Here is a 26,462-nt window from a genome sequence, read left to right on the forward strand (position 1 = left end):
ATTTCTACAGAGGGAGATGGTGTGGTTTTGCAAAAGGAGCACAGGACTGAGGCAGATATGCGTTCAAATGCTAGCTTAGTGTATACAGCACCCTTGACATAAGTAACTCCATCTTAGAAAAAGACTCCATCTTACATTTCAAAAGGCATGATTCCAATAGGGACTGGATGTTTGCCTAATCAATAGAGATTACACCCAACTAGATAAGGACATGACCAGTCACATTCTTTACTATCAATTTATACCAGCAAACTCAAGAGCTATAAAATGAATAGGACTTCACCAGCTCAAGGTGGCTGCCTTAATAGACACTGTCTTGCTGTCACTCAGCACCTCAGCACCCAGCATCTGCTCCTGAAGTCTCTGCCCAAATCAAGGACTCTTCCTTGCAAGACGTTGACTCCCATCCAGATCAGCCTGGGACACTCTCTTTCTGTACACGTCACTCTCCTTGGACTGGTTTATTAACCCCATTTTAAATTCCCTTGTGATGGTTAATACTGAGTGTCAACTTGATTGGATTGAAGGATGCAAAGTATTGCTCCTGGGTGTGTCTGTGACGGTGTTACCAAAGGAGATTAACATTTGAGTCAGTGGACTGGGAGAGGCAGACCTACCCTCAGTCTGGGTGGGCACCATCTAATCAGCTGCCAGTGCTGCTAGAATAAAGCAGGTAGCAGAAGATGGAAAAGCAGACTTGCTGAGTCTTCCAGCCTTCATCTTTCTCCCATGCTGGATGCTTCCTGCCCTTGAACATCAGACTCCAAGTTCTTCAGTTTTCGGACTCTTGGACTTACACCAGTGGTTTGCCAGGGGCTCTCAGGCCTTTGGCCACAGACTGAAGCCTGCACTGTTGGCTTCCCCAGGTTTGAAGTTTGGGGACCCAGACTGATCCACCACTGGCTTCCTTGCTCCTCAACTTGCAGATAGCCTATCGTGGGACTTTACCTTGTGATTGTGTAAGCCAATTCTCCTAAATAAACTCCCTTTCATATATACATATATCCTGTTAGTTCTGTCCCTCTGGAGAACCCTGACTAATACACCCCTCTTCTCTTGATGTTAAAGTTACTCTGTTTGATGTAATCTATAACATTTATGTATTGAGTATACTACTATGCATGGTTTTGTGATTTTGACTGACCTGTGCCGTGGCTTGAGCCTGTGTGCCATGTCTCTGACTACCTAGCAAATGGGTAATACTAAGAATTGCCTTCTTGGGAACTCCATGTAGCTTGTGGCTTTTATGGTTGAATAAGCATCAATAAATCTGACCTTATGAAAAGACACAAACATGCATGGCCCTAGTTATATCTTATCTTGTGCAGCTCATGACACTTAGTTTCTTAGTAGTTGGCTGAACTTGGATATGTTACTTTCTCTCTATGAGCCTTAGCTTTTTTAAATATACAAAGTGGGGCTAATAATACCCACATCTTATGGCAGGGATGCTTAAACATTAGCATGTGTTAGCATTACCCTGGCTTGTTAAAGCACAGATTGCTAGACCCCATCCCCATCTGATTCAGTGGGTCTGTGATAGGGTCAGGGAATTTGCATTTCTAACATGTTCCCTGGTGCTGCACTGGGAACCACATTTTGAGAATCACAGTTTTATGGTATTTGTGAGTTTTTCCCTTTGTTTTCTTTCGTTGAGGTTGAACAGTTTGTATATCTTAAGCATATAGCTTGATGAATGTTTGCGTTCATGTGCACCCATGTAGGCACCAACCGTCCCAACTGAGATCCAGGCTACAGTTGACACTTGAATGACAGGGATTTTAATAGTGTGAGTCCACTTATAGGCATATTTTTTTCAACCAAATGCAGATCAGAAATACAATATTGGTGGGATACAAAACCCACTTATAAAGAGGACCAATTTTTCTATCTGCAGGTTCCACAAGGCCAGCTATGGGACTTGAGTATGTGTATGTGTAGATGTGGGTATCTTCAGGTGTGGCCCTGGAACCAATCTCTGCATGTACTGAGGGACAATTGTATTTTCAGCACCCTGTAGAATTTCTTGTGCTCTTTCCCAAAGATAACCACAATTCTGCTCTATATCACCATCTATGGACCTTGCTTGTTTTTGGATTTCTGTAAGTAAAATCATATGGTATGCACTGTATTGCATCTGGCTTCTTTTGTTCAATATTATGGCTGTGAGATACATTCGTGTTGTCTATATCTTCTTTCATTGTTATGTAGTATCCTATTGTTTACATAGCCTGTAATTTATCTATTGTATTGTTGGTGAAAATTTGAGTTTTTTCCTATTTGGGGGCTATTATGGGTAAAGGCACTATGAACATTCTTGTACCTCTCTTTTGGAGGATATGATAACTCATTTCTATTAGGTGTAAACCCAGGTGTGTAATTGCTTGGTCAAAGGGAAAGCATTTAATTACCTTTAGTCAATACTACCAGTTTTCCAAAGTGGTTTTCCCAATTTACACTTGTGTCAGCAGTGTTTAGGCATTCATTCCAGTTGCTCCACATTCTCACCAACACCTGATATTGTTAGTCTTTTTGAAAAGAACTTAACCATTTTTCTGGGAGTGTTTGTGGAATTTTAAATGTGAACTTTCCTGGATTATAATTCACAATTTAAAATGTTTGCTTCTTTTATTTTCTCTTCTTCCCCATGAATATCTGAGAGAGGACTATCTTAATGCCAAACCAAGGAGTCATGAGTAGTGATATATTAAGTTCTGGGGAAGGACTTAGTGAAGCAGAGGAGAAGAAGGAAAAGACCATTTAATATCTTCAAATCACATTTCCTACTTGCCTTTGTCTTTCTGCTATGGAAGAGAAGTGACATGTGATAAGACAGCACTCACCCACTAACTCTGACAATGGAGGAAGAAAATGGACTCTACGGGATATTGTTTGTTTTCAGCTCCTGGCAGGGCTGGTGCAGAGTGGCCCCTTCTAAGGCAGTAACTAGCTTCACCCTTCCAAGCCATCCAAGACTCTCCTTCCTGCTGTGTTTCTGAAGATCTCTGGTTCCTCTTCTCCTAGGCAAACCAGGGTAAGGGAGACTGAGATTGGGCTGGGAGCCTGTGCTGGCTGAGGAAGCCCTGAAGAACAGGAGTACAGGGGGAGTGGTATGGCCAAGAAAGCACTGGGTGAGTTCAGGTTCCAATCCAAACTGGGTAGCAGCTCAGGGTGAGGCCCTGATCAAGTCTTTCTGCTTCATTTTTTATTTTCTCTGAGTAAAATAACAAAGATTCCTGTTTCCCTCAAAGTGATTCTGATAACTAAATAACATGAAAAATCTTTTCATGGCAGAAACCACACAAGTGAAAAACAACCGTGTTTGCATGAACACATTATAGCCTGAGTATCTGATCTACTTTTCTCTCAGTTTTTTTTTTTTTTTTTGCAAGGCTCTGCTGAAATACAAGCTAGTACCTGCATTCCTTTCAATTATTTGATTATTTTGAACTGCAGTATGCATACTTCAGTAAGTACAGACAATGACCATGGAAGCTGTCCCATTTGCAGGCAGCCACCTCCGTTTACACAGAGGTTAATGGTGGCATGGCCTGGCTGGCCATGGCCTAGGAAGTCACTGGTCTATTCTAGGCTCAGGGGCAATTCTGCTTTGCACTCAAGGGGCTGGGACTTGGTGAGTGCAAGACTTGTTTTCTTGGAGTGTTTCCAGATTGGTGATCTCTGAATCTTGTAGAATCTAGGAGAAAAATCTATTTGCCCCATAAGAGGTGGCACCCATGCGGACAGAGCAGAAGTTGAAGGCCAGAGGCACCATAAAGGATGTCCTGAGGCTGGAATGTCTCTGGCTCTGCTGGCTCCAGGAACAACACCTGCACAGCTGTATGGAGGAGAGTGAGGTGAGGGTGGCTCAGAGGCTGACTCACGCGATTGTTATGGATGTGCATTGTGCAACTCCAGGGCGTGCCATGCATATCCTGTCTTTGTTGATTTGTGTATGTATTGTACTTTTCTGGCAGATGGCAGGTAGTAAATCATTTTGATGAAGGGGTGCCTTTTTCTAATTTGTACAAACTGTCTCAGGGACTGGTGGTGGTGCTGATCAGATATTGAGCTCCTTCACCCACCCCCCGCTGTAGAATCCACTCCCTACTCCAGAACAACCATGCCTGATGCATGGTTGTTCTTCCCCTTAAGGCAATGCCTGACTTTTGAGGTACAAGGCTGAGTGGCCTAGGCCTAGACTCTACTTGGCCATACAGCCAACCTCTGCCTGTGGGGAGAGTGGACTCAGAGTCCATACAGCCTGAGTTAAATTCCCAGCTACAAGATTTTTGAAAACCCCTTTCTCCCAAAACAACCTAGGGAGTAAATGCTAGCTGATAGCAGCAGCTCACCTACAAACTTCCTCAGGAATAGGGATATTTCACTCTGGGCCTTCTAGAAATGTGGAGTGAAACATTCATTCCTCTGCCTAGAGCCACGATTTCCTCTCTGGAACTGTGTGGAAAGATCCCTGACCAGGGAAACTGACAACTGGCTTCTAATCCCCACTCTGCTCCTAACTGTGGACAATTCACTTCATTCTCTGGGACTCAGTTTTTATACACATGCATTGATGGCAGGGTAAAGTGTATAATCTCAAATCACCCCTTTCTGTATTAAATTATATCCCAGTTGCCTGGTACAGTTTTTACCTCTCTAGCTCTCGATTTCTTTTGTGCTATGTGGTAAAAGTCCCCTGGCCTGGCCTGGCTCTTCCCCCTTTGAATTCTCTCTACCGCTGGCATTGCTCCTGCTAGCCTCTGACTTCATGTAAATGCCTCATTGGGGGTTGAGGCTTGGCTTGTTTTCAGCATGGCAGTCTCTTCTCAGGTGTATCTTCTGGTAACTTTAATTCATGCTGTAAATTTTTACATTTCTTGGCATTGAATCCTTACCAGCACTTTAAGTAAAATCTTGAGATTATTTCCCCTTTACACACATTTTTTTTTCCTTTTAAAGTGCGAGATCTTCAGCACACCAGCAATATTTAAGAGCCAAATTTTGCAGTTACAAAGAAGTGTATGCTTGATGGGGCAATGGGAGGAAGCTGTGGGAAGGTTTAAAAGGGTATCTGTTCTCTCTCTTAGCAAAGACCAAGCAGAGATGTGCACACACTTCAGCCCAGGAATCGAGATTAGACACCAGAGAGCCTTCACTGAGAGAGAGGAACGCGGACTTGTGAAGTCCATCTGCATGGATGCAATCAAGTGTTTCTGAAAGCCAGTTCCCTGCAAGACACTATGCTCAGGGCTGTGAATCCAGAGATGAGCAAGGCTCAGAGCCCCTGCCTTCATAGAACTTAGAGTGGAAGTTGTGAGAAAGAAGTGAATAAATTATCATGGTGCTTATGACTGTGGGGTAACAAAGATCTTTTTAAACAAGGCACAAAATTTAAAACCTATAGTAGAAAAGACTGATACACTTGAAGACTTTAAGAATTTAAAGTTTGATATAACAAAAGAAAACCATAAACAAAGTTAATGATAATCAAGATTGGTAGAACATATTTGTGACATATATAACACACAAAGAATATTCAGCTGTGTTATATAGAATGCCTACACATCAAAAAATAGAAAAATAGGCAAAGTCCAAATATGGCAGCTTGCCTCATCAGACTGAAGAGAAGAGAGAAAGAGTACTAAAAAGACAGAAGGCTTCGCCTCTTGTAACCTGACCTTGAAAATGACAGGACTATTATCTTTGCCATACTCTGTTCATTAGAAACAAGTCACTAGGTCCGGCCTATTCTCAAGGGAAGGGAATTACACAAGGGCATAAAAACCAAGTGGTAAAGGTCATTGTGGTCTATTTTAGCAGTCTGCCTATCACAGAATACAAATGGTCAATCCATTGAAAAAGTTATGATGTACAGCCTTAGAAGAAGACGTTTAGCTTCATGAATAGTGAGGAACATTCAGATTAAAATGATAAAGAGACATTATGCTTTATCCACCAGATTGAGAAAAATTAAATCATCTAATTTTGGCAAGCATTTTAAGAAGCAAGTACTGTCAAACATTATTTGGCATAATAGAGCAAATTGGTACTGAGCTTATACTCAGTAAAGATGCACATAACTTTTTGTCCAGCAAAGGAAGTTCTAGTAATCTACTACAGAAAAAATACAGGTGCCCATATAGGCATGTTCAAGAATGCTCATTGAAATAGTGTCTGTGATAGTGAAAACCTGAAAACTACAGCCCTGCCTATAGGATGGTTAACAAAATTATGAGATATTTAACCTATGCAATTCAAGCCAGAGCTATTAATAAAATAAACAAGGTAGGTGAAAAGATCTTTAAAATGTATTTTATTTTATTTTTTTGAGATGGAGTTTCACTCTTGTTGCCCAGGCTGGAGTGCAGCGGTGTGATCTCGGCTCACTGCAACCTCTGCCTTCCGGTTTCAAATGATTCTCCTGCCTCAGCCTCCCAAGTAGCTGGGATTACAGGTGCCCGCCACCATGCCTGGCCAATTTTTGTATTTTTAGTAGAGACGGGGTTTCACCATGTTGGCCAGGCTGATCTCGAACTCCTGACCTCATGATCCACCCGCCTCAGCCTCCCAAAGTGCTGGGATTACAGGCGTTAGCCACCGCGGCTGGCCAAATGTATTTTAAATGAAAAAAAATTGCAGAATAATTCATTTAATGCTATGTAAAAAAACAAAACAAAAGCAAGCAACTAAGCAAAATCTTTATTTTTCTGTTTGCGCATATATACATGTAGATACTTATTGAAAGCAGAGAAGGACAGAGGATAAAATGGTGGTATTGGTTAACTCTGTGGAGAGTTAGAGTGGAGAAAGGATAGCTAAAGGGTATTTTCTCTTTATTGGTATTATCTTAATTTGTAAGAATGTGTGCATGTGTTATCTGTTCAATTTTACAAATAACTGAAAAGAATGGGTATTACAAAATCATAAAATTATCATCAATGGAGTAAGTCCTTTCAGTCATCTTGAGACTCTTATCAGTTATCTTAAGAATCTAAAGTTTCTCTTTCTAGGAAAAGAGAGAATACTGTAGGCATAACTCTCAACCCAAGACCTGAACATTGTTTAGGAATAGAAACCAGATTAGTTTCAGAGACTTGAATGTAAAGGGGGCTGGTGAAGGTCTGATAGGCAGACAGCATTGGAGGGAACTCTGAACTTTTGATCTTACTCCTACTCCTCTGACACTACCTCCTCAAGTCCAAACAGAAAACAGTTTGAAAATTTGCCATGTATTCTACAGGTCTGTGGGTATCTTAGCTTGGGGCCAGTTGGAGCCTCAGTGGACAATGATGAGAATAGGTAAGTATCTAGGCCCCTTTCTGGTTCATAACATCTCTAAGGCTCTCATTTCTGATGAATTCTGGTGAAAACGTTGTAATATTTCCATACCAGTTAAATAAATTAAATAGTCCCCGTGATGCGCGCCAGATCCCTCCTCATCACCTGCCACACCTGATACCTTTGGCGCATCAGGGCCCCAAGACCTCGCTTGATAGGCCAGCACCAGTTCTGATTGGTCAGTGCCAGGCCATTGCAGTTATTAAATACATACATATATACATACATTTATGTAAACATGCTTTAGGTAATTCAGGATGGTTGGTGCATGGCATGCGGTCATAAGGATAACAACCTATCTGGGTACTACGGGAAGTTAAGTTACAGGATCAGTGGACATAACAATGTCTTTTCCATCTCTCCTTTAGATGTAGGTCATGATAGTGATGCGAAGAATAGAATTGGAAAGCAATTGGAGAAGTTATTTTAATATTGGGGACTATGACATTTAAAAAATATGTCCTCATGAGTTGGACTTGGCTCAGACATGTCTGATGATAGATTTCAAACTATTAATAGTGCATTCTAAGATTGTATGGGCCAATATAGATAGAATGGCAGTGCGACATAGGAGCGCTGTGGTAGAGGGATGTGTTGGCATGGAGTGCAATGGGGATGCAGAAAAAAGGATGCATTAGGGAAGGTTCCTGGAGGAGGTGATGCTGAGCCTACCTGACCTTTGGAATACAAATGAGAATTAACCACTTTGCAGAGAAGGAAGAGTATTTCGGGCAATGAGAAAAGTGACCAGGAAAAAACATCTTGAAAGAGAGGTTTGGGCCAGGTGTGGTGGCTCGCACCTGTAATCCCAGCACTTTGGGAGGCTGAGGTGGGCAGATCACAAGGTCAGGAGTTTGAGACCAACCTGGGTAACATAGTGAAAACCCATCTCTACTAAAAATACAAAAGAATTAGCCGGGCTTGGTGGCGGGCGCCTATAATCCCAGCTACTCAAGGGGCTGAGGCAAGAGATAGCTTGAACCCAGGCGGCGGAGGTTACAGTGAGCCGAGATGGCGCCACTGCCCTCTAGCCTGAGTTACAGTGCAAGACTCCATCTCAAAAAAAAAAAAAAAAAGAAAGAAAGAGAAACAAAAAATAGAAAGGAAGGAAAAGAAAGAAAGAAAAGAAAGAAAGAAGGAAAGAAGAAAGTAAGAAAGAGAAAGAAAGAAAGAAAAAGAAAGAAAGAAAGAAAAAGAAAAAGAAAGAAAGAAAGAAAGAAAAAAAGAAAGAAAGAAAGAAAAGAAGGAAGGAAGGGAGGAAAGGAAGGAAGGAAGAAAGGTTTGACATGGCTGGGAAAATGGTGTGCTTCACGGGCGGGGGGGAAGATGGGAGTAGAGGTCAAGAGAGGTGTAGGTGGGAGACGCTGGTGACATAATAATGTGAGGAGTGAAATGCATCTTGTTGGACCTAAGCAAAAATGCCACGTTTCCCATGTTTTGTATGTCACCCAAAAACATCTCTTTATTCTTAATTTTTCCTTTAAAAAAATCAAGCCCTGTATCTTGCTCTCCCTGGTTCCTCTTCCTAGGGAACAGATTGAATTTTGCACAAAAGCACTAGAAATCTTAGGCAGCAGCTGCCTTTGAGGCTTCTCTGGCAAAGATGGGTTCTGAATTCAAAATGATCAACTTGAGATCATAGGCCCTTCATCTTTGACTCCAAGAAGAGGACAGAATTCACCTGAGTCAGGTGAATAACTGCAGACTATGGACATCTTGGTATGGAAGGGCTTTGTCTTCAAGGAGTGAAAGGGACACACTCCACTACTGGCACAGAATCAGAGTCCTGGAGGCCACCCCATCAGACAGGCCTCAGACACCACCTCTTCCACTCCGTACTCTCCTGAGGGGACAGGACTCATCCAGGCTCTCATCAAGTCTGCAACTTGTGATTTGTCTCTTCCAAGCAGAGTTTGGTGGTGATAATTCTGACTAATTTTGTGTCTATTAGCTACTTCAACAGTTACTGGCAAGGATATCATGGATACATTGTTTAAATTGTCTAAACCTTGGATTCCTCTTCTGAAAAATGAGGAAAATGGTAACTTCAGAAAGCAGAGAGCCCCTTTGTGGGTGTCTTGGCATCATGCGTAGCAGGAACAAACTCCTTTTAAAAAAACCTACCAGCAATCTTTCCCTTTGCTCCCATGAGTAGTCGTTTTTGCACGAAGTCTGTGCTTTTGGTCTTGGATAAGCCTTTTGATGGACTTTTGGGTTATACAAAGGTGATGCCCAGCTCCTGTTTCTCAAATGGTGAGGTTGAGATGATGAGAAGATAAACTGCTTTGCCTGGGAAATGCCAACTGAGGGGACAATTTGCTGGGCTGCTGCCAGCATGGGAATTGGCTGGCATGGCGGTAAACATTGGTGTTCTTTGTTTGTTTCTCCTTGCTGGTCCAGGAGGACAGTTGAGGTGCCTGGGTGGTGAGGCGCGCCAGAGGGTGAATTGGACACTGATGGGAGGACAGATGAGGGCACTGGAGGTGGGGAATTTTTCCCCTTTTTCTTTGAGTTCCCAAAAAGTTTTGAAAGGTATATTTCAAAATAGAAGCACATGGCCAGAGGCCTTTCATGGTAGGGGGACCCCTGTATTATGGTGACAGGCAAGGATACGGGAGTCTAAGGAAAGAGAGACCAGAGGGTTTCCCCATGGGGGCTTATTAGGAGCAATAATGCCTAGTATTCAATTGAAGTTTCTTTCTTTTTCGTTTTTCCATGTTTTGTTTTCTGATTATTCTCAATTCCTCACCAACATTCTGCTAAACATTTAGTTCTGCCTGTTCTTACTAAGTGTTGAAGAATTAAGTCAGAACTAAAGTCTAGACTTGGGGCAAAGGGCTCTGGAGAGAATGCATCTGTATAGTGTGAGGCTGGAGTTAAGAAACAGCTGGACTGAACCCAGGAGTGGACAGTGCCCTGAGCAAGGGGCTGGCTGATCAGGGAGCATGCGGGACACATTGGTAAAAACATTTCTCTTGGCCTTTGGGGAATACTAGGGCATGGGAACCTGACAGAAGGACAGACTTTATGGAGTCGCCCAGGAATGGGGCTTGAACTCTTGAGATGGGAGTTGTTGGTGCATTGCAGAGCTAACTGGTTTCTGCTTTTCCCATCCAGATTCTGAGAAATAGACCTAGGAGTTGAGGTGAAATATTGGAGGTCCTATCAGCAAAGAAGGAGGGTAAATGCAGCTAACACCAGAATGAGAGTCACAACCTGCCTTTCTAGTCTAGATGGGGCCTGATTGAAGGAAGGCTTGGGTCTGCAGGACAGATCCTCATGGAGCCACTTGAATGGAGGATCACAGAGCTCCTCAGCCTGACAATTGCAGAGACTCAACAGCACTGAGGGAAGCCACCCATCACCTCTATCTATTGTAAGGGGATGGACCAATGAATTTCACATTCTTGCCATGGCACCCATCAAATAAGCCATCCCTCCCATGGGAAGGAGCCTGGGAGAGAGTGAAATAAAGGCAAAAGGGTCTTCCTACATGTGTTAAGAGTAAGCATGGTGTTGAAAGGAGGGAGAACCAAGATACCTACCTTTACAATGATAAATGATGAGAGGCAGATGTGCAGTGGTTAAAAGCATAAACCAGCCTGAAGTTGATTCCTGACTCTGCTACTTACCAGTTGTATGTATGACCTTGAGCATCTTAATATTTCTGGTACCTGGTGTCCCCATCTGTGAATGGGGGGAATAACAATATTACCTTTGTTTTTTATTTGACTGAATCTGCATTGTTGTAAGGACTAAATAAGTTAATGCATGTAAAGCTACCGGATCCATGTTGGCTCACTGTGTTAACTCTTACAAGTGCTAAGGTGCTCAACACAGTTCCTGGCTGACAGTTGGGAAATACTGGCAGAACTCACTGTTTTATCTTCGGAGGGAAAATTATCACTAGATATCCTGAGAGTGAGTGGGAGTTGTCAGTGGGAGGAGAGTTGGTTCTGGGCATGGGCTACTTTTCAGAGACGATATAATTGATTGTTCCAATAGTAGCATTTAGAGGGAAATTCTTTCCCTAAATGGGGCCAGTGATTTACTCTCTGGTTGTGAGTATATAATGTTGCTAATGTAGAGTGTGTGACCCTAGCTATTCTAAACTTTCAGTGTCGTTTTAGCAATCCCCGGCCTCTCCTGAATGTCTGGAGACAGGGCCTGTCTCTCTTGCCCCCACTCCACCCCCCCCACCCCCACAGCCTTCTAATGAAATGGCAGCCCCTGGTGGAAATTCTGAGCTCTCAGAGCCCTTGCCAATAGGAGGCTGGGCTCGGGTTGCCCACTTACTTAGCACAGGACAAGGCAAGAGGCCAAGGCGATTTCCTCTCTTTTACTGCATCATAAAAAAGCATCTCATTCTTCAGGCAACACCTCTTGAGTGCTCATGTCCATGCCATGATTAGCAGATAATCTCCTAAAGGTCTGTGGTCCATGCACGCCTGCATCCCAGCTGCCAAGACCCACCTGATGGAGGAAAGAAAAGGCCTGTGATGGAGACCCCTTCCCACGGCCTTGAGGGCTCACCTCCTTGAAGATGCTCCTTTCTGTCTGGGGGGTAATCCCAGCCCTCTCCTCCTTGCTGGCTTGGTTCCCTCCCCAGCTGCTATATACCTTCTCAAAGAGAACCCCGCCCCCAACCACCCAGATTCTACGAAGACAGACCCTCATTCTCTGACTAAATCATAGAAATATTGAACTGGGAAATTTGAAAACTGTCCAGTAGTAAAACACTTTCATTTTACTGAGAAGGAAAATGAGGCTCAGAGACATCAAGTGACTTCCTGAGGGTCACACCACAAAGAGACGGCAGAAGACAGATGGAAATCCAGATCTCCTGACACCCATTGGATGGAGCTATGGTCTACACTCACCTGGCCATTATTTGGGACTATTTCTTGGCTGAGTGTTTGTATCAGAGTCACCTAGTAAATGGTTGCTGAGATGGGGCCTGAGATCCCAGGGGGCTGGCCCTGGATCTACCCTGGGAAATCATCAGAGCTGCCATGTTGCCTGTTCAACTCAGCAGGGACATCTAGGAGGGGACAGGAAGATTCATGACTGAGGCAACCCACAGATCTCCTAGCTCTGAACACATTGAAATTCTGAGACTCTCTGGCAGGGTCCAAGCAGCCAAATTGCAATCACTCTGAGACCCTATGGGTGGTCAGCATGGCCACTCCTCTTCCCCAGCCTGGTGAGAGCATAGTAGAGAGAGCAGCATGGGCTCGAGTCTGAGACAGACCTGAGTTCTAGTCCTGGCACTGCCACTTTCTAGCTGTGGAACATTTGACAATATAAATCATCTATCTGGACCACATTTTAAAAATAAATAAAAATGACAGGCATTACAGGCCGCTGTGAGGACCAAGAGAGATTCTCCATATAGTACTCGCTACTTTATTATTATTATCATCTCTCCTACTGTACAAAACTAGGCAAATCACAACCTATGTGAGTCTCAAATTTGTCCTCTAAAATAGTGAAATTATTCCTGCCCTAGGGGCTTAACCGAAAGTTCATGGAAAAGCACCTAGTGGGTTCTCCAGTTAGCATTAGTTTTCTTCACTTCATATTGCAAGTCCAAGAGGGAGTTTTGGTAGCAGAAAGAAATGCAAGTTAACCGAAGGTTAAGGCTCAAGTTCTATCACTTCCAACATGTGCACTAACACATCTATATCTACATCAATATCTTGACATATATGTTCCCAGTCATTTTTTTCCTTTTTTTAAAACAAAGACTGACCATTCTACTATATTTGAAAAAAGGTTTATGCTCATGAAAAATAATTAATAGAAAAAAGTTGAAACATGAATGTAGTAAAATAAACCCAAGTACTACTACTCAGAAATAGCTCTCCTTAAGAATAAATAAACATCATCACTATTGTTTTTGTATTCATACACATACGTATCTAAAAACACTTTAATAAAAATGAGATCATAACTGTAAATGCTATCTTAAAATATGAAGCATTAACTTTAAATTTACTGGAATACAACAGAAAAAAATATACCAAAGTAAAACTATAGAAATTGTTGAATAAATTTTTCTTTACTGTAGAATAGTATTTTATGAAAAATCTTCTCAGGTTAATTAAAATGATTATCTAAAACATCAAAAGGTGGCAGTCATCATTTCTTCTGAAACTACATGGTTCAATTTTAGTATCAGTTGTGTTTGGGCTGTGAAAGATAAGGGCATTAGTGCTCAGATTTCTTCCAGCTCCCTTCCCAACAAAACTTAAGTCTTGTTAGTTACCTTATTATTTTTACACTGTTCAGATGTATGGCTCCCAGGCTCTGCTCCATGACTAGAATAGTTTCCATATTTCATGCAACTGTTTAATCCCAGCTCCCCTTGATTACCTTCCATGGGGCAGAAGGTAACAAAACAAAACAAAACAAAAAACAAACAAAAAAGTAAAATATAGGGTGCCATTCTTTAGAACCAAAGCCAAAAGTGAAGCAAAGTAAGGTAGACCACGAATGCTGGAGAAGGGTGGGGCACACTCTGCCATAGTAAATAAGGCAGAAGGAGCAGGCTTCATAGAGAGGTATTGTTTAATTTAGGAAATAGATTTGTTACCCACCACTAGTGCTTTTTCATGATATTTCAATTCCTAAGTTTATTTCTTTTCTTTATTTCTTAACTGGCTGAATATTACTGTCACACAGTTTTGTTCAAGAAGGGCTCATGGGTGCTGTATTCCTGGTTTTTCATGTTTGAGAAAGTTCATTGCTTTTTTATTTAATACCATTCTTATATGGCCATAATATCCTGGTGCACTTTCTTTCCCTTAGACATCGTGAACACTGCCTTTTGGCATGAAATGTTGCTGTGGGAGAGGCTAGGGCAAGCCTGATTTGAACCCCTTATAATGATGTGCTTTTCCTGACTGTATGAACGTTCAAAGTGCCATTATTTAACTAACTTGTATGTGTCTATCTTGAACTGTCTGCATTAAATTTTCCTGGAACATGGTATGTCTTTCAACTTGCATATTCAATTTTTTTTCTTTATTTATGATTGTTAAAATTTTACTTTTGGATTTGCATACTTCTTTATTAGGTGTTTTAAAAAATCTATTAGCTTCTTTGTACTTTCTCTAATGTCTTTGTTTTAATCTACCTTTACTGTGATTATCTCAGACTCTCATCCATATAAATAATTTATTTTCAGTGGAATATACCTGTTCCTTGTTATCTCTAATTTTTGCATTAGTTCTGTAATGATGTGGTGTGGGTCCTCAATTTGTTTCCTTAGGTCCTCAATCTCCTTTTTTCTTTTTAATCTCATTATCTTGTCTTTCAGCCCTTATGTTCCTGAATTTATATGCTTATTAAGATATTATAAAACATAAAATAATTGTGAAGAATTTCCCTTTGTTCTTTTGCTGTGTTTTCTATGTTAGTTCTTTGTTTCCCTCTTCCTTCCTTCCTCCCTCCCTCCCTCTCTTCTTCCCTCTTCCTTCCCTCCCTTCCTTCCTTCCTTCCTTCCCTCCTTCCTTCCCTCCATCCCTCCTTCCTTCCCTCCTTCCCTCCTTCCTTCCTTCCCTCCTTCCTTCCTTCCTTCCCTCCTGTCTTCCTTCCTTCCTTTCTCTCTTCCCTTCCTTTCTCTTTTTTCTTTTTTCTCTTTCTTTCTTCTTTCATAATAAGTCTGCATAGTTTGTTTCTAAATGGGAGGGATTTTTAGGAATGCTGCTTCAACTCACCAACATAACATCTGTTAGAGCTCATTATAAGGTATCTGATTCCATTTCTCTGCCATAGAAAGTATCATCTGGGGAATACAGTCAAACTTATCTTTGCTGCCTAAGACTCTGGAAAACCTTGGGACCTTCATTTCTAAATGTTTCCCCTCTTCATCCAGTATGGTGGACTAAGGCAGAGGATTTAGACAGAGACTACATGAGATGTCCTGACTGGTTGGTGGGCATAGACAGAGACCAGTAGGGAAAATGAGAAAGCCAGAAGCCACAGGAGCCTGAAGAAACTGACTTGAGGAGGCAGGAATCTAACTTTTAGTATCCACATTGGAAACTTAGAGTCAGTATCTACAAGCTGAGAGCTTACCTTCTGAAGATAGACAAAAACTGGTATTTAGTCTAGGCTCTGCAATGTACTGGGTTTGTAATCTTCATCCTCTGTTTTCTCATCTGTAAAAGGGGGTTAATAATAGTGTCTTTCTCAATGAATTATTATGACAATTAGGTGAGCTAATTAAAGCATCGCTTACCTCAGTGCTGACAGCTTTAATAGATGTTAGCATTTCCTATCAGTATAGTTAATGATATGCTGATAGGCATTGATATCAGAGAACATCTGATCAGAAGGTGGCACTGAATGGCAGAAATATGTACTGAAAGTGACCCAAAGTTAATTTCTGCCAGCCACAGCATTTGAGGCTGTTGGTTAGTCATTCACAGTAAGACCCCAGATCCTGGCCAGGAGGCCATGGAGCTCAATCTCTCTTCTCCATACTGTTGGTAAGAGGCGAGGGAAAAGGGGGAACTTATGACAGTCAAACAGGGTGTCTTGCCTTAGCCAAGTGGTTTTCCAAATGTGGTCCTCAGATTGGTGGCATCAGCATCACCTGGGAATTTGTTAGATATGCATATTCTCAGGCCCCACTTGAGACCTACCGAATCAGAAACTGAGGAGTTGCGATGTGGAAATGTGTGCTTTAACAAAGCCCTCTGGTTGATTCTGATGTTCACTAAAGTTTGAGAACCATTCTGTCTTCTCCAGTTGGGCTAGTATTTAGGGAAGTGAGTGGTCAGGAGAAGAAGGCAATAACCCTAAAATGCCTTTGCCAATATCTCAGAAACTTGAAGTAGAGTGTCAATGAGTTAGGCTTGTTAATAGTCAAGGTCCATTATATATATATAATATATGGTGTATGTATATCGTGTATATAAATACATCACGTATGTTTCTCGAATAAATATATTTATCAAATTTATCAAATAAGTATATCATGTATATTTATTCCTTTAAATACAGTCAGCCCTCCATATCCATAGGTTCTGCATCTGTGGAGTCAACCAACTATGGATAAAAAATATTTTTAAAAATGGATAGTTGTGTCTGTATTGAACATCTACAGACTGCCCTTGTCATTATTCCCTCAACATTACAGTGTAACAACTATTTACATAGCATTTACATGGTATTAGGTATTATAAGTAATCCAGAGATGATTTAAAATATACGGGAGGATGAGCATGGGTTATATTCAAATGTCACATCATTTTATGTAAGAAACTTGAGCATCTATAGATTTGGATATTCGTAGGGGGTCTTAGCACCAATTCCCCAGAATGCCGAGGGACAACTGTATATATTTTTGCTTCATGTCATCTTCATCTTTGTAGATGTGGAATGCTGTTATGTTTGGCTATTTTTTAGTGAACTATAATTTTGATTATAAGGAGATAAAAATATGGAAAAACACTTGACTCCCATTTTTAGTTATGGTAAAAGTCTGGAGCTCTCCATGAAACTGGAGTGTCACCTGCCATCTGGTGGCAGCATACCCCACTGACAGGTTTCGACAGCAATAATCACAAGTCAAGGATTTCAGAAAGGTAAAGATCAAGGGGGAATCTGGGGTCTGAAGAACTTAGGGAGGGCTTCTCATCACGCCAAGTCACTACGGTTCCCTCTTGGAGAAGTGAGTGGCGTGGAGAAAAATGTGGACGTTAGAGTCAGACGGATCTGGGTTACACCTTAAGTAATTTCAGACAAGGTACTTAAACTAAGCCTCAGGTTTCTCATTTGGAAGTGGAGATGATAGCAATGATAATGCTTCCATCTCTAGATTATTGTGGGGGTCAAATGAGGGAATTGGTGAGAAACAGCTGGACGTGTTTTCAAAACTATTAAGAGCTGCCCAGATGTGAGTTGTTTATTATTTATATTTGAAACTTGGTCTTTAATTCTGGAATGTAATGTCCTCTGTTGGAGGAATTCTAGACATTAGCAAGCAGGTGGAGGAGCTATTTGGTGTTTGGGTTTGTCTTCAATTTTTTTTTAAAGGACACAGCGGAGGGAGAATGTGCCCTGAGATTACCTCAACCACAAGTTCACTCCTGTGGACTGTTTAGGAGTGAAGGAGGAATGAACAACCAACTCCATCCCCCATTGAAGAAGCAGGAAGAAGACTCAGGATCCTGGCCCGTGTCATTGTGTTGACTCTTGTCCTTGTGTTTTCTCTACCTTGGGGAAGGAAGGATAGAGAGAAAGAAAACTGGATGGAAGTCTGCCAGGACAAAGGTGGGAGTGAGGAAAAGAGAAAGGAGAAGAGGGAAGGCAAGACAGAGGGTGGGAAAGAGAATTAGTACCAGAGAGGATCAGAGTGAGAGGGAAGGGGCACTTGGAAGAAACCAGGTTAAAAGAAGGGTCAAATAGAGGGAGGAAACTAGAACATATGCCCTGCTGCTGTTGCCTTAGTCAGTTCTAGGCCTTTCCAACTGGCAGCACTTTCTGTGAGTCGGATTTTTGCGACTGAAACACTTCTTTCTTCGGGGACCTTGTGCTTTTGTACATGTGAAGTGTTTGGATCCAATACGCTTAGTGAAAGAGAAGAGTCAGACATTGCTGGAAAAAGAGACCAGATGTCTTTGAAATCATCTAAATTGTCTCTATTTTTAAAAAAGTTACTCTTTCCATTGCTGCCAGATCTGAAAGTCCAATTTGCCAGGATAATATATCCGGTGTGGATAAAGATTTCCAAACTTGAAGTGTTTGTTGCTTAGCAACCCAGAGGCATGAAGGGCTCGGCCATTCAACCTTTTGGGGAGACTAAGTTTTCGTCTGCAATGGGCAATGGGCTGAGGAATCACTTGGGGCCACTCAGGCCTTGGGCCCCACACTGTGGGGCACCTCTGTCCCTCTCACTCCAGATTTCTTCCCAGGTACTTGAGGCCAATAAAATCTAAACAGAGAGAGAAAGGGAAGCAGGAGGAGATGCAGAGAGAAAGGGAACAACTGAAAGAGAAAGGTCCCAGGGCCAGAAGGAATTGAAGAGAAAAAAAAAAAGTGTGCCTGTGACTTGATATTTGGCCTTCAGCATAGATGCAAATAGCTACTTCTCAAGTGGTTTTGAATAAAGCTATTTTTGATCTTTAAAAATGCGTAGAACACATGGACACAGGAAGGGGAACATCACACACCAGGGACTGTTTTGGGGTGGGGGAAGGGGGGAGGGATAGCATTACGAGGTATACCTAATGCTAAATGACCAGTTAATGGGTGCAGCACACCAACATGGCACCTATATACATGTGTAACAAACCTGCACATTGTGCACATGTACTCTAAAACTTAAAGTATAACAATAATAAAATAAAATAAAATAAATAAAAAAATTTAAAAAGGCATAAATATTTTAAAACTATGTACATTATTATTATTGCTATATTCCCTGTTATTGTTTAGGAAGCATATTTTTAGTCACTACATGGTGGTTTGCGCATTCCCCCCTTCATTGATCCAGTATCCAATCAAAAGTTTGAGGTCTCAAGTTTCAGTGAGGACTTGTCCATCCACTCATCTGTATTCTGCTGGGGATTGGGGAAACAAGCAGTGGGCATTATAGTTCTTTTCCTTATATCCATTCCCCCTTCTTTCTATAATTACTCTGATTTTTGGTTCAGTTTCCATCTTCCTGTCTCGACATAGTTCTTGCACTGGCAAAAAGGTGACTCTATATCTAGGACTTGTGATTCAGACCAGGGAGTGTGCATAATCTCTCTTCTGGCCATCATTATTGGTTCAGGGATGGGCCATGACCCAATTCTGGCTGTTGAACTACAAGAAAAGAAATTTGCTGGGGGTTTCTGGGAGAGCTTTTTCTAACTCATCTGGGGAAATATCTGGGTGTGGTCCTATTTTGTTCTCCTTGGATACCTGCTCCCATTTTGGAACTATGAGAGAGGGGGAGCTTTAGAGAGAAACTGAATATATGATGGGCAGGGTGAAAAGAGAGGAAACAAATAAATGAACAGACAAACAAATTCTAGATGACATGGTTAGGCAACTGAATTGAACTACTCCTGAATTCCAGCTTTGTCTTGGATCTCCAGTTATAGAACCAATAATTTTTCTTCACTGTGTAAGCTAGTTTGGATTTGATTTTCTGTTACTTAGAATCAAACATTTCTTACTGATACAATAACATTTACTGACCACCTACTGTATGCCTGGCATTCTATAAAATGCTTTTCTGTACATTATTCTCACCTAATCCTCATGGTAAACTGGCAGGGAAGGCATAACATACTCATTATTCAGTTGAAGAAAACTTCAGAAAGGACCAAAACAGAAGTGGTTTGTGGCAGAGCTGGGCTTTTAATTCAGAGCAGTCTGACTGCCGAGCTCAGTACCCATACTCGGACTCTCAGCTGACAGCAGCAGAGATCTGCTCTGAGCAGAGGCGGGAGGGAGAACTGAAGTCTGACGGCAAATCTGAGCTCTCAGCTGACTAGATTGTCAAAGGTCAAAGTGAGAGTGCTATGTAGAATCTGCGGTAAGTTTAGATGAACCGGCTTGTTCAGGGTCCTCATGTGGAAGGTGTGCTCTGACATTACATGGCCCCTCTATAACCAGGCCACAGCTTGCTTTAAAGACCTAGCACCCTGGATGCCATGAGAAATAACCACGTAACAATAATTTCTCAGTCATAAAAACATATGCAAAGGCTTGTGAAATTTCATTTTATTTAACCCATATTTCCTGATTTAATGTCTTTCCTTCAATCTTCCCCTTCCAAGTTAAGACAAATCAGCAAACTCCTGGAATGACAAGACCACTGGTACACAATGATACTAGTTAATGTTCATTGAGTATTTAATGTTCATTGACTCTGTGCTAGGCACTCTTCTAAATGCCTTCCATATGCAGTAGCTCACATATTATGAGGAAGTGTGTTGTTACTCTCCTATTACAAATGTGGACACCAAGGCTCAGAGAGGTACAATACCTTGCCCAAGGTCACATAGCTAGATCTTACACTCCTACTATGATGCTATATTGGCTTTCCATGTAGACAGAATGAACAAAGCCTCCTGCCAAGGTCCTTGGCAAACAGAATATAGTAAGTTTAGTGATAGATAGAGCATGCCAGACTCTAAGTGCCAGAATCACATCATTCATGGAAATGAACTGAGTGTGGCTATGAAATTATAAGATTGATTTTATTTTTTAAAAAACCACAACACCCCTTGTCATGCATATTACAGTCATACTTTCAAAAGTTATCCTCTACCTCATAACCTCATTTCTGGAACTAAAAAAATGGAAAAGACTATATTAAAATTATTGAAAAAAAAAACAATGAGAAGAGACTAGCCCTGCTAGACATTAAATATACTATAGAGCAGTAAAAATTAAAATAGCATAATTCTGTGAAAAAAAATAGATGAATAGATCAGCAGAAAATACCATGCTATTATTTGGTATATAATAGAAGTAATATCTCATTTGTGGAGAGATGGGCAAAAGACGGTACCTGAAAACATATTAATTTGGATTTTTTCTTCCTAACTTACACCATTAAATTCTGAATTAATTAAAAAAAAATGTAAAAACTGAGGCCACAAAAATATCTAAAGGGAAATTTATGATCACGATTAGGGAAGGTTTTCCTAAATATTGCATCGGCAGCTGAAACCATAAAAAATGTATAATTTTACTATATAAAAATGAAATATTTCTGTATGGCAAATACACTATAGAATGTGTGAAAGACAAAGGGTTCTTAGCCTTCATACTTAAAGGACTTTAAATCCTTTTTATCAGTAAGATAAAAAAAAAGAAACATAGCAATATAAAACAAAAGTCAAAATGTCAGGCCACCTTCATAAACTGTTAATGAAAGTATAAATTTGCACATGATGAAATGTGCAAATACATTTCAAATACACTTCACATTTGCCACAATGTGGCAAAACACATCAATGATCTTAAACATTTGACCCAGCAATTTCCCTTCCAAAAATTTATCTTAAGAGAATGATTAGACAAATAGGCAAAGGCATTTGTGCAAAGGATGATCATCACAACGTTATTCATGACAATTTTAAAAATTGAAATGAAGCTAAATGTTTGAAGAGAGAATAGGTTAAATAAATGATGGTATCTATCCATTCAAAGAACATGTAACAGGATTAATAAGGATGATATAGACATAGATTTGCTGACATCAAAAATATATTCTTGACTGTTGTTAAGTGAGAAAGAAGGTTACCAATATGTATAAAAATATTATCATATTTGGTACAGATATAACCCTCTTCTTCTATGTATCAAAATGCCTGACAAGCTATTCATCTAAAAAATAATCATACATATATACATATTATGTACATATAATTTTTAAAAAATAAATGTACATTTATATATCCAAATATAGAAACTTAAATGCATCAACAATTTATTTTGTATGTATCAAATATTACATTTTAAAAAACTGTGAAGACATGCCTATAAATCACACGACAATTTTTTTTTTCTTTTTGTCACCTGAGTCGCTGATTGGCCCATTTGTTTGCAAGGAAGAGTATGGCCTTCAGAACCACACTGATCTGGGTTGAAATCTCAATTATTTTGATATACCAACAGAAATATTATAGGCACTTCTCTTAACCTCCCTAAGACTCAGTTTTCTCACCTGCAAAATGACAAAGTATTCACCTTATGTAGTTATTATGTAGACTCCAGTAAAATGATAAACCACTACTCGGTGATTGGCACACAGAACAGTCCCAATAAATTGCAATAAACATTAATATTATTCTTCTTTAATACTCAGCTCAAATACCTCTCTGGATGTTGTACCAACTATCCCCAGACAGTGGGTTCTTTAATGACAGAGTTTTCTCATAGCTTTTTTTTTTTTTTGAGACAGAGTCTCACTCTGTTGCCCAGGCTGGAGTGCAGTGGCATGATCTTGGCTCACTGCAACCTCCGCCTTCTGAGTTCAAGTGATTCTCCTGCATCAGCCTCCTGAGTAGCTGAGATTAAAGGTGCCTGCCACCACGCCCAGCTAATTTTTTTTTTTTTTAATATATTTTTAGTAGAGACAGGGCGTCACCATCTTGGCCAGGCTGGTCTTGAATTCCTGACCTCGTGATCCACTCGCCTCGGCCTCCCAAAGTGTTGGGATTACAGGCATGAGCCACTGCGCCCAGCCTCTCATAGCTTTTTAAGGATATCTGTTACTTCTCACTCTGTTTTTACCCATTAGATGTGAGTTCCCAGAAGCCAGGGATCAGGCTTACCCATCTCTGTGTCCTAAGTACCTGCCTCAGTGTGTTGCACATAGTAGGCTTATGCTAAACGTTGAATGAATAAAAAAATGAATAAATAGCAATTATAATCCATGACAACAATGTTTAAAAAAGTAAACATTTCCTTAAGGGAATAACTGGTGACATACACTCACCATGGTGCTTTTAAAAAAAATTACCTGCACATTATTTTGCAGGTAATTTCTCATTTTTTGATCATATAAAATTCTTTATAAAATTTCTCATTTTATAAAGAAGATAGTGTGTTATAACAGCAGTAACAAATATTTATTGGGCACTTACTATAATTGCACTTAATCCTCTCAAAAGACAGATGATGAGGAAAGTCACTTGTCTCCAGTATCTAAAAATGGCAGAGCCAGAATTTGAACTCCAGTCTTTCTGACAGATTCAGGACCCTATGCTTTTAACCGGGACCCTCTCCAGGATGGCATTTTAAGGACTTCATTGGGAAGCGTGATGAAAGCTCTGTAGCAGCTAAACCACTGGGCCTCAACAGTACTCTAGAGAAGCCTATGGTAGAGGAGGGCGGTTTTGAGATGGGAGGCAAGAAGAATGGAATGGAGGAGGGAGATGATAGAGAGAAACAAGAGGGGTGCTAGACAGAGTGAACAAAACCTCCCTTGACCACCTGGGTCTGCCATTTGGGGATAAGGGCAGCATTTTTACACTTTAGGCAAGATTGTGAAGCAGTTGCTATTTGTAGCACAATCGGGGCAATGGGGAAGACCCTGTGTTCCTATGCTCTATCTGGAACATGTGGTGGAACCCAGAATGATACCTAATTTGCGAATTAATTTAAATGTAACACTTTTTATGGTATGCAAATGAGATTTTAGTTTGTTTTGCAGTGTAAAAAGATCAACCTTTATTGAAATAATATCATTGATTTATTGTATTGCATTAAATCAATTCGACTGTCCAGGAAAATATTGGCAGTAGGAAGATCTTTCACCTCCCTCCCCATAAGCCCTCACCTCCCCCCAGCCCTCACCCCCAAGCCTTCTCTTGGTGTTCTGTTTCTGCTAATCCTTGCTAAGAAGTAACTGGTGAGCAAGAGGTTAGCTGATGGGGTCTCAAGGTATGACCTTTCCCAGGAGTATTTGCATGTTAATAGAAGATACTGGGAACCAGGAGCAGCCTCCAGGTCTCAAATGAAAGAAGTCCTGAAGGTGGATGGGAGGGGTAGGCATGGACCTCAGGGGCCCTGCTATGTAGGCCTCCTTGATTCTGCCTGTGTGGATGGCTGCTGGTCTGGGCTTCTCTCCAGCTGCTTTTACAAAGAAGTGGTTTGGAGAAGAACAAAGCGATTGTATTTATCCCCAGGCAGGGACTCCATTGCCAGGGCCCTGTGTACAATGCCCAGCTCAGAGCCTGGACCCAGCAGGTCTTGCTAAATGGTTATTCGTCAAATGAATGAAGAAAGTCCTTCCTCTCTGCCCCCTACCACTCTCTCCCGACACCTTTAGCCCTTTGCTCCATGAGCCCTTTAAGCCCAGGAGACCAGGCCCAAGACCTGGGCAACTTCTTCCTAATGATAAGAACATCGCCAAAAAGAAATTTCTACCATTTACATTTTATTATTTTTCCTCCTTATAACCAGAAAACCTCAAAACTTGTGCTGAATTGCATGACCTCACTGACCATGTTTCATGTTCCTTGTTGAACTGTGGTTAAGGCAATCTCCTTCTTAGCTACAGCGAAACTGCAGAAAATTAAATCCCTTCTTGGACATGTGCTCTTGCACACGCACATTTCAGGATTCTAAGGAAGAAAAGAGGGCGGGGGCCCGAGTGGGAGCAATAAGGACAAGACTACTTTTCTGTTTGGCTGAATTCATCAAAAATGTCTAAACCCCATACCGAACATTCATCACTAATTAAATCCTAGCACCATAATTCAGAGAAAACAATTACAGCATTTAGAATTTTTAAAGGAACTGTTATTGCTGCCTTGGCCCTTTTAAAAATTATGCTCCCCAAAGGACAAAATGTGATCCATTAATATGTATGTATTATTACTTTTTTTGTAACGGGAAGACTGCTGATGCCTGTGAATATGGAAGCATTTATCGGTTGCCGACAGCCGCTTAGTTGACTTGCAGTTTTAAGTGCAGTATTTTCTAGAATCTAAAAGGCTATAACATTAATTACCTTTTTGCCTTCAGCTGGTGGCCTGCTAGTTTCTGTCCTGTGTTCTCTGTCTTGGTCACACTGGAAACTGGTTAGTGAGTGAAGGGGTTGGTCAGACCTAGGAGGGGTCAAAACCATTATTGAAAAGATCACACAATAATTCATTCTGTTTAGGGCAATTTCTCCCACTTACCTTTGGTGCCCAGGAATAAGTCCTTGATTTTCATTTTTCAGTTGAGGCCCCCTTGTGTGCTGTGTCCTGTGTTAGTTGCTGAGTGCAAGGCATCCTAAATTTCAAAGTCATATCTGTGACTCCTCCACATGAGTGTCCCCAGCTAAACGGGGTTCTGATTTGTTTTCCTCTTCCATTTTATCCTTCTGATCCACAGGCTTCTTTGTCTTGACAAAGTAACCGAGAGATGAGTTATCTGAGTCTGGCACCAAGGACCACAACTGGCCTTTATACATTAAGATGTATTGTGTGCTTGACCCGTGTGTGTGTGTGTGTGAGATACGCATGCATGTGTGTGTGCTTGAGTGTGTGCACACACATAGGTGTGTGCCTGTCTGTGTGTTTATACATATATAAAAGCACAACTCAGAAATTTCTGTTCTGCTCTCTGATCAGTCTATTGTCACATGCATTTGGCATTCATTATCCATGAGCCTCCGGCGCCTCTGGTCCTGTGCCCTGGCTAACAGTGATTTGGTTTATAGAGATCATATGGCAAGGAAACAGACCTTGAAAGACAGAGCTCTGAGAAGCACATTTGATGAATTTCCTATGATTTGAGTTTGGGTTTATTCTTCCCTGTGGCGGGGCAGGCACCCCAGAGCACACACAGCCGGGCCCAGCCGAGAAGTGGAGGCTATGACAATAAGCACACTGTTTTTTTCTTCACACGTCTCGGGTTGCATTTCCTATCTGGGAAAAAAGAAAAGGGAGCCTTGTAAAGGATCCAGAATCTGGGCAGGAAACCACACAGAGTGAAGGTTGCCATTGTCATTAGCAATTAATGTAACCACCAGGGCTGGAAGGAGAGAGCTCTGCCAAGGCATTGGGTGAGGGGAGGGGGGCATGGGCTGCTGGCGGGGGTTGGGGCTGCTCGCCCTTCCTTCACCAGCCATGGTTGTTAGGAGAGCAGGACACCTCCCCAGGCACTCCAGAGAGAGACCAGTACTGGTTTTTTATTTTAAAACAAGGTGCCCAGGACTTGATAAGTTATTAAATGTCTCTGCCACCCATTTTGACTTTCTATGGCTCCATGTCCAATTCCTTAGTCCCCTTGGGAAGTGATTTTTTCTAAGTGAGTCTGTTGAGATTCATTGATTTAACAGTACTGTATTTATTGAGTGCCTTTTATGTGCCAAGTGCTTGGGGTGCTAGGCATAATGCTAATGCTAATCTAGACCATATGTCGAGTGTGTGTGTACCAGGCATGGGGTTATGTGCCTTTCATTCATTACCTCATTTAGGAATCATTACAACTCTATGAACTGGGTTTTCCTTTCACCCCATTTTATAGATGGCATAGTTGAGACCCAGGGAGCTTAATTAATTTTGCTTCAGGTCTTAAAACCAATACAAGGGCTAGTTGGGATTTGAACCCCAACAATTTGAAGAGACATATGTCTCTTTGAACGTATGCTTCTCACCCTAGTTTATTCC

The 26,462-nt window shown here is 41.2% G+C and overlaps 1 long non-coding RNA gene across 1 annotated transcript; it reads right to left on the reverse strand.

The window, feature by feature from the left end:
* Nucleotides 1-8,429: 8,429 nt before the first annotated feature.
* On the reverse strand, nucleotides 8,430-25,709 carry LOC129048677 (uncharacterized). Its single transcript, XR_008511211.2, has 5 exons — nucleotides 24,987-25,709; nucleotides 24,815-24,911; nucleotides 15,424-15,506; nucleotides 11,638-11,814; nucleotides 8,430-11,028 (listed from the first exon to the last, which is right to left on the reverse strand). It is a non-coding gene; the product is annotated as an uncharacterized LOC129048677 (long non-coding RNA).
* Between the last annotated feature and the right edge of the window lie 753 nt (nucleotides 25,710-26,462).

Source organism: Pongo abelii, chromosome 9, assembly GCF_028885655.2.
Source record: "Pongo abelii isolate AG06213 chromosome 9, NHGRI_mPonAbe1-v2.0_pri, whole genome shotgun sequence".
Lineage (NCBI taxonomy): Eukaryota > Metazoa > Chordata > Mammalia > Primates > Hominidae > Pongo > Pongo abelii.